This window comes from Symphalangus syndactylus, chromosome 18 (assembly GCF_028878055.3).
Source record: "Symphalangus syndactylus isolate Jambi chromosome 18, NHGRI_mSymSyn1-v2.1_pri, whole genome shotgun sequence".
NCBI classification, from domain to species: domain Eukaryota; kingdom Metazoa; phylum Chordata; class Mammalia; order Primates; family Hylobatidae; genus Symphalangus; species Symphalangus syndactylus.
In genome coordinates this window covers 27,163,264-27,172,129 of record NC_072440.2, presented here as the reverse complement: position 1 = coordinate 27,172,129, position 8,866 = coordinate 27,163,264, and the positions used below count along the sequence as shown (strand labels likewise).

Genomic DNA, 8,866 nt, shown 5'->3' with positions numbered 1-8,866 from the left:
CACTTTTAAATCATCTCTCACTAACACAAGAACAGCATGGGGGAAACCGCCCCCATGATCCAATCACTCCTACCAGGTCCCTCCCTCAACACATGGGGATTATAATTCGAGATGAGGTCTGGGTGGGGACACAGAGCCAAACCATATCAATTACTATACAAAGTGTTGCTGCAACTAGGGTGTGGGAACTCCCACACTTTGCTGGTGGACATGTGAAATGTTCAGCCACTTTGGCAAACAGTTTAACAGTTTTGTCAAAAGTCAAACGTATACTTACAACTTAGCATTCCCATTCCTAGGTATTTATCCAAGTGAAATGAAAATTTACATCTGTGCAACAACTTGTACTTGAACGTTCATAGCAGCATTATTCATAATAGCCAAATATCCATCAACTGGTGAACAGATAAACAAATTGTGGTATGATGAACTACTACTCAATAATAAAAAGGAATGAACTACGGATACATACAATGACATGCAGAATCTCAAAAGAGTTATGCTCAGTGAAAAAAGCCAGATGTAAGAACACATATCCTATGATTTCATTTATACGAAGTTCTACAAAAGGCAGAACTATAGTGAGAGAAAGCAGATCAGTGCTTGAAAGGGATGGGAACTGACTGTAAAGGGATGAGGGACCTTCCTAGAGTGATGGAAATAGTCTATAGCTTGATGCGGTAATAGTGTATATGTTTCAAAACTCATCAAATTGTATACTTAAAACTGGTGAATTGCACTGAATGTAAATTATACCTTAATTTAAATAAATCATGGAATTATAAACTATAATGTTTGCAAGAGATAGCCTTACCCCAATCCTAATCTTCGTCTCATCCATCATCTTGAAGGGGACACCCATTTTTTGGTAAAAACAATTTTTAAAATTGTTCTGATCCATCAAACAAAAATGTTATCCACATCAACAGGCTGTTTCAAATAGATCACATGAAAGAGATTTGTTTCTTCCTGGCCTTGCCCAGGATAAAGTTGTGTCTTCTGGTTTTTAATCTGCCAAATATCCAAAAGCAGACTAAAAATTTATCAATGCTCCAAATATTTAGAACAAATTAAATGTTTGGTACAACATGGAGTAAATAGCTGAAGATTTGATTGAGTTTTTCATTTTTCATCCAGGTGTTCAGATGCAGAATGAACATAAAAACAATGAAGTGGATGGGCAGATTTCCCAGGCAGCTGGAAGTAAATTGGACAAATGCATGACCTAAATATGTAAATCCAAAATTTCACATTCAAAGCAAGTCAGGAGGTAAAACTACACCATGGAGACATGAGGGAGATTGTCAATAAGACTTTCATGCCTCAGAATTTGATGATGATGGTGATGATGGTGATGATGATGGTGATTGATAACAATTGCAGCAGCAATTATTTCTTGAGTGCTTACTAAGTATCAGGCTCTGTATTGAGCCATTTACATACATTGTCTTATTCTTTACAATAGCCATGTGAATGAGGTACTGTTGATAGCCCTGCTTGATTCAGGAGAAAACTGAAACGTAAAGAGTTCAGGAATCCTCCCCAATTTTGTACAAGTAGTACAAGCTGAGGAGGGGCAACAGTCTTGAGATTGGGTGAAGGGGGCAACATGATAGCCACAGAAATCATTACAGAACCATAGTAGGTCCAACTTTTGTGGCCAAAAGTACTTCAGCTTCCACTATTCTGTTGTTAAAGGGTGTTAGAAAGCACTTTATTTTCATCTAAAATAGACTCAGGGGGAAAGTATTCCAGTTTTCCCTTATCTCATTATAAGCTTTAAGATGATTATCTTCTTTCTCATAACTTCTGTCAAAGCTTTATTTTGTCCTACAGGGTCTCCCTCCCACAAAATCTGGACCCATGGCAGGACGAAGTCCTCTTGTCCTGCCACTCTGTGTGGGGAGCAGTGTCTCTGAGGTGCCAAGGCCAGAAGATGCCATTTTGGTCCTATAGACAAAACCAAGAGGTTTGAATGGATCAAAATTGTCTAATTAAGTCCAGATTCATTGATTTAAGTATTTAAAAATCAGTCAAGTTTTGTGTCATTCTGTCAATCTAAAATGTCTTTGTTCTTTTTCTGGGAAAACAACTCTTTAAAAATTGTAAGATCTCATGTTTATTGAGTATTTACCAGGTAGCACATAATTTGCCTAGCACTCCACATGCATTGTCACATATGAGTTTCATGATACTATTATCCTAAATTTGCAGGCACAGAAATTAAGTTTAAAAAAATTTTTTAAGGTACCCATGGTGAAGGCATGGCTGAAGCCAGCGACTGTCTGACTCCAAAGCCCTTGCTCTTCTCCTTCCTGACTTTCCCTTTGAAACCAGACTGAGGAGAGTCAGATGGTTAAAAGACCCAAGTTTCTGCCCTGCCTGTGTCTCTTTGTGAGTAGAAACCTGAGCCTCACAGAAGCTGGCTGTGTATCTACGGATGGAGGACTCAAGGATGTTTGCAAGCACAGCTTGCTTCTGGGGGTTGCCATCCCATAGCAGCCCAACCCACCAAGTTGCCCCCTCTTGCATTATTTATGGATATTTATGGAGGATTCAATAATTGCAACATGTGCTGTGGGAGTGTTGCAATGCATTGGCAACAAGTTCTTAGCTTTTAGTTAAGACAATCAATTCCAAGGAGTTTTCATGGAGCTAGTCAAGATAGAAAGGCAATGACTGAGGTCAAAACCCACAGTGGACTCAGGAAGAGATGGTGGTACTGCTCTTGACAGATGGCTTTTGCCTCTTACCTAGGTACTTCCCATACCACTGGGATTGTTGGCTTATTTTTAAAAAGATATTAAAAATATAACAAGGAGAAGGACCTAAAAGGAAAGGATTTCTCTGAGAACTATCTCCAACTTTTATTGTAAGAAGCATTGTTAGTAATCCATGCTGTAAGAAAATCAGGAGAGTAGTTACTGCTGGGAGGGGTCCCAACTGGACGGAAGCACAGTTGCACACCTAGGTGCACTAATGTTCTGTCTTCTAACCTGGATGCACAGGTTATGTTCAGTTTGAAACTTCATGGAGCTGTATACCTATGACATATACACTTGTCTGTATGTATATTATGCCTCCATAAAAAGTAAAAGAAGAAACATTGCAAATGAAGATGACCTATTAAGAACTTCACCCTCTTTTAATCTGGAGCACAAAACTTTGCAAGAAGCATAAGTTAAAACTTTCCTGTGATGCAGCCCCAGGTATTTGTGGCTCTGCTAAAGACCTCAGCAATGGCCACTGTCATGGGTTCCTTTTGGTGACCCCCTGTGAGCAGATCACTCTTTAAGTCTTTGGACACCTCCAGTGGAGAAAGAGGAAAGGAGGCAGAGTAGAGGTCAATTCACTTTGACTCCGACCTCCCACAGAGACCAGACTGTTGGTTCCTGCTCATTTTCCACACTTCATTTCTGATTTTAGTGACTGTCAGCACTAACATGCCTATCACAGATTCCTGCCTGGCCTAATGGAAAAGACTAGATGGCTGTCTGCCCTCAGCAGAGGGATTCCCAAGAGGCACCTCATACCACATGCACACGTCTTCTTAAGCTCACGATCTCCTGAGTTTTAGCTAGAGAAAGCCTAGGAATAGGGTATATTTACCAATTTATTTCGTAGTAGTTATAAACAAGTACTCTATGTTAAATTAAGTTTGGCCTAAAGCTGCCCCCTTACATATTTTCAGTTTGGCCTAAAGATTTCTCCATAGATAGTGAACTGAAACCTAACTGGGTGTATAAACAGGCTGTAAATGACTTTTGTACAAATCATTGAGTTTCGGCCAATCACATGTGGCCAAGTGTTCAAACCACGTTCAAACAAGACAAACACCGAGCTGTAACCAATGCAGCTGTTTCTGTACCTTGCTTCCATTTTCTCCATAAATTTTCTTAGATCATGTGGCAGTGCTGGAGTCTCTCTGAACCTGTTCCGGTTTGGGGGCTGCACAATTCACAAATCGTTCTTTGTTCAATTAAACTCTGTCAAATTGCATTTGTCTAAGGTTTTTCTTTTAACACCTAAAAATTGTTTCCAAAGATAAAAAATATTTTTTTCTTCCTCAAATCTCTGGTTCACCAAACTCCTCACAAATTTACATTAGACAAGATGCTTTGTGCTAGAAAGAAACAGGTTGACACTCAGTGAAACACAGGAAAAGTTAACCAGCCCACTCCCCCTTCCAAGATTGTAAGTGGTGAATCGGATGGAAGTGGTCTGGCAAATGAAACAAGATTGATCAGATATTGATCAATCAATATTGAAGCTGGAGCATAGGTACATGGGGATTTATAATACTCTTCTTTCTAACTTACATAGTTTTGAAATTTTCCGTAATTCTAAAAGTTTTAACAAGACAACAAGACATTTAAGGTGAGTGCCAGATGGCCAGTGTGGATGATTAAATCTAACATGATCAAATTCATAAATGAAGACAAATGTTCACGTTATAAAAGAAACTGTCTTTTCATTGAGGAGGAGTCCTTCTCATTATCAACAGGGTTTGGCATTAAACAGGAAGTCCTAGAGGTGAGGGATTTTTCTCATGTCAAGTGCTCATTTTGTAAAGCTATTCCACCTGGTGCAGTAGACAATACATGGGCTTTGGAGTCAGGTTGACCTCGGTTTGAATACTAACTCCATTTTTTACTGGCTATATAATCTCAGAAGCAATATTTAACTTTCCAAAACTCAGTTTCCTCAACTCCAAAACACAGAATTGTGCTGTGAACCAAATGTGTTAAAGTGCTAAGTACAGTCCCTAGAATATAGAGGGTGTTTACTTTTATCAACGTTGCATTAATATTACCAACATCATTGAAACAAAGACTATGCATATGGTATAAATTACACGGACGCTTAATCTGCTGTTTTGCTGAGGTACTAGCATTCCCTTCCATGATCGCTGATAGTAGTAACATTTGTCAGCTTAAGATTTACCAAGAATCTGTATGATTTTAGCGATTTGAGCCATTAAGCTAATTGGGTCATGTAGAATTCTCTCTCTAGATCACATTCACTTTCTTTCAGCTGATATATTGTAATGCCTGGAAGGTCACCTTTGACATCCTAATCACAAAGTTAAAGGCCTTTTCCTGTTTCTTCTGCTCTTTGATTCTTCTGCAGCCAATGGGCTATTGGCCACTCTTTGTTCTGGAAATTATACTATTTTATTGTCTGACATGATGCTGTGTTGTCCTGGTTCTCTTCCCACCTCTTGACAGCTTTTTTCTTTTTCTTCATTCGCTCCTTCTTTACCTACCTTTTAAAAATGAGAAATTATTTAGTTCAATCCTTGGCTCTGGCTTTCCTAGGATATACCATCTCCTCTTATTTCCAACATCTCATCCATGCAGATGACTCCTGAAACTCCACCCAAAACCTCATTGGCAATCAACACAGCAAAGCAATGAACATTTTACTTGATCACTGAACCTTCACCAAAACCTCAACATCTAGGTATAAGTTTCTCATCTGAGCTCAAAACTGTCTTTCTCTAGAGATTCCTCCATTATTCCAATCTTTTAGGACTGAAATCTCAACTTTATGTCTTCCCTTTCCTCTATGGAAAGTATCTAAGTAGTGACCAGTAGAGTTTGGATATGGTTCGTTTGTCCCCACCAACCCTCATGATTAAATTTCATTCCCAGTGTAGCAGTGTTAGGAGGTGAGGCCTAATGAGAGGTGTTTGGGTCATAGGGGTGGATCCCTCATGAATAGATTAATGCCTTCCCTGGGGTTGGCGGGGGTTGGGGGTGGTGAATGAGTTTTCACTCTATTAGTTTCCAATATACCTAATGCTAAATGACGAGTTAATGGGTGCAGGAAATCAACATGGCACATGGATACATATGTAACAAACCTGCACATTGTGCACATGTACCCTAAAACCTAAAGTATAATAATAAAAAAAAAAAAGAGTTGGTTGTTAACAAGGAGCTGGCACCTCCTCTCTCCCTCTCACTTCCTCTTGCCATGTAATCTTTACAGGGGCTGGCTCCCCTTCACCTTTTGCCATGAGTGGAAACTTCTGAGATCTTCACCAGAAGACAACCACAGTTTGGTGTCATGCTTCTTGTATAGCCTGCAAAACAGTGAACTAAATAAACTCTTTTCCTTTATAAATTACCCAGCCTCAGGTATTCCTCTATAGCAACACAAAATAGACTAAGATAGTGACCAAGTCTTGTTTCTTATTTCACAGTGCTGGTTATATTCCTACTGACAACAGGCTAAATTGGACTCTTTTACCTTTCCTAGGATTGCTGAAAAGTCCCCTTAATGGTTTCCTCAATTTCAACGTCAGTTACCTCCATTCTATACCCCACATCTATGTCAAACTATCCCTCCCCAAAACACTGTCAGACCATGCCACTCTGCCACTCAGAAGCCTTCCAGAACTCCTCATTGCTTACTGGATTGTATCTAAAACCTTCAGCTCAGAGTTCAAGAGCCTCCACAATGGGCCTCAATATACTTTTACTACCTCCCCTTCCCTCAACTTGTCTACATAAAATAACAACTCCAGATAAACTTATTTCCTCATTCTCTTCCAAATATACTTTTATCCTTCCATTCATCTTCCTTTTTCTTAGACTACTTTCCCCACCAAAACTGCCTTCCTAACCTAATCCTAACTCCCAAATGGGACCAAGGTCAGATCTCACTTCTTTAGTAATGGTGTTCCTCATTCTGTAAGTTGAATTAGTCGATCCTTTCAAAAAAGTTTCCACAATTAGTATTCAGATAGTACATTTGGTAATTAACCACTTACTGCCTACTGACATCTTTTCCATTATTGCTTGCTACTATTAAGAGCTTTATTGTTATTTAAGTTTTCATATTTGTAAATCTTGTATCTCCAACTTGATTGTTTACCTCTTCTTTTAAAAGGGGCAAGCTTATCCTCTTTGTATCTCACAAAGGATTTAAGAGTAACTTGTACAATGTATTAACTTTTTGTCCAAATAATTTTAGAAATGTTTACCTCCAATAGTTAGGACCTATTCACATCGCTTCATATTCTTTCAGTTAATATGTCTTCATGATGGTCCTCAGAGCTTTGAGAAAGCATGCATCTCCAAAATGTGTGTGTATTCTGTCATGGTTTGTATCCTGGATCCTTTCTTCTGGCTTCATGTACTACTTACTATATGGCAGATTTGGCCTTTAACTACCATTAAACCAACGGAGTATGATTTCTAAACATAGAGAATAGACAGCTAGATTAGTTATGCTGTAGTAATGTGAAATAAGAATTTTCTTCCCCCTACCCCACACAGATCTTACTCAATAAAATTGTTTTTAAAAATGTGGGCTTGATTACTCAGTCATTTTCATCTAGTATTATTTTAAATATTCAAATATTTTGAAAATAAATGAATGTGATATGTTCATTGATCTATTTGTAAGAAGCTAGATATCCACAAATTGTGAAATACAGTCAACTAGCAATTATCCTCATACAGATCCAGGCTTTTCCTGATGACTAGTGATCTGTGGTCTGTTGCCAACCAGCTCTCTTCTTCCTCCAGCTCACACCCAATCTACTTTACCCAACCACACTGAAAATAAATGTTCACTTGGTCCAACCTACAAATACCAATCTAGCACAGGTTGAAAAATAAGTATCTTATGTGCCAATCTCCATTGATTCGTACCAGCTGCCTGGATTGCAGTGATGCAAAGAATTCTAAAGCTATATCCAGATTCATCAGGAAAGGCCTATTAGTGAGTCTGCTATGAGCACAAGACAAGATGTGTTGGCACTTGAACCATGAATTTGCAAGCTCCAGCCAAAGCAAAACTTACAATGTGGAGTTTCTTGTAGGGACCAAAGTAAAACTACCCCTTTGCCCTCTGAGGTTTTGCTGAAAACTCAGCTGACAAAAAGATTAATAGGAGAAAAGGCATACAAAATTTTATTGTAATGTGTATAGCACAGGGGATCACAAGAGAATGATAGAAGTGATATACCCTTTTCCATAGGGGAGGAAGGAGATGGGAAGTATAGACATTTCTTTTAAGGAGCAGTAAGTCATTAGGGAAAAATAATGGACCTGGGAGGTGGGAGGCAGACATTATGGGAAGGTGAGGGGTGGAACTGCACAGGAACAAAGGTCATCTTATTATGCAAATTGAGTCCCACATGTAATCTCTTGGAGCTACTCTCAGAAGAATAGATGAAAAGTCTGTCTGGGCAGGGTGAAGATTCCCAGTCTCTTCTCTTCTCAGGTGATTAATCTTTCCTGGTTATTTGATGAGGTCCCTAAGGAAAGCATTTAAGATAATTGCATTTATTTTGGAAAGAAGATTTCTTGGTCACATAAAGAAATTCTAGGAAGAGTCCCTCCTTGTGCTTAAGAGACAAGACAAAGGTAGAGGAATCTTCATTCTAAGGCAACTTCTAGGGCTCCTCAGCACACCACAGCATCAGTCTTTGGGGCATCACTTTCTGGGCCCCAACATTCTCCAAGGCAAAGATTCTGTTTTATTCGTCTCTACACATCTTTCTCTCTTCCCCTTTTACTAAGTCATGGCAGATGTAGCCTGCTATGAAGTTGGCACCATTAGAGAAGGTATGGTTGCTTAGCTATATCTGTGCCTATAGTGAACATGTGTACTCTTAGTCACACCCAGTTTCTACTTCCACTTCTTGTGGAAACAGTCCCCATCTTCATTTAGAAATTCATTCATCTCCTATTTTTAGTCTACATGGTTCCAGGGAGATGATCATAACACAAGCTCATTGTGACATGTGATTCAGACCACCAAACATGATTATTACATTTTTCAATAACTGGCTTAGAAAGGACATTTAACCCAACAGGGACAATGAGATACCCCAGAGTTTTCTTCTGAG

At 39.0% G+C, this 8,866-nt stretch overlaps 1 long non-coding RNA gene across 1 annotated transcript; it reads right to left on the bottom strand.

Annotated features, from left to right (window-relative positions):
• Positions 1 to 5,160: 5,160 nt before the first annotated feature.
• LOC129467846 (uncharacterized) lies at positions 5,161 to 7,186 on the bottom strand. Its single transcript, XR_008652492.1, has 3 exons — positions 6,992 to 7,186; positions 6,013 to 6,088; positions 5,161 to 5,266 (listed from the first exon to the last, which is right to left on the bottom strand). It is a non-coding gene; the product is annotated as an uncharacterized lncRNA (long non-coding RNA).
• Positions 7,187 to 8,866: the final 1,680 nt, after the last annotated feature.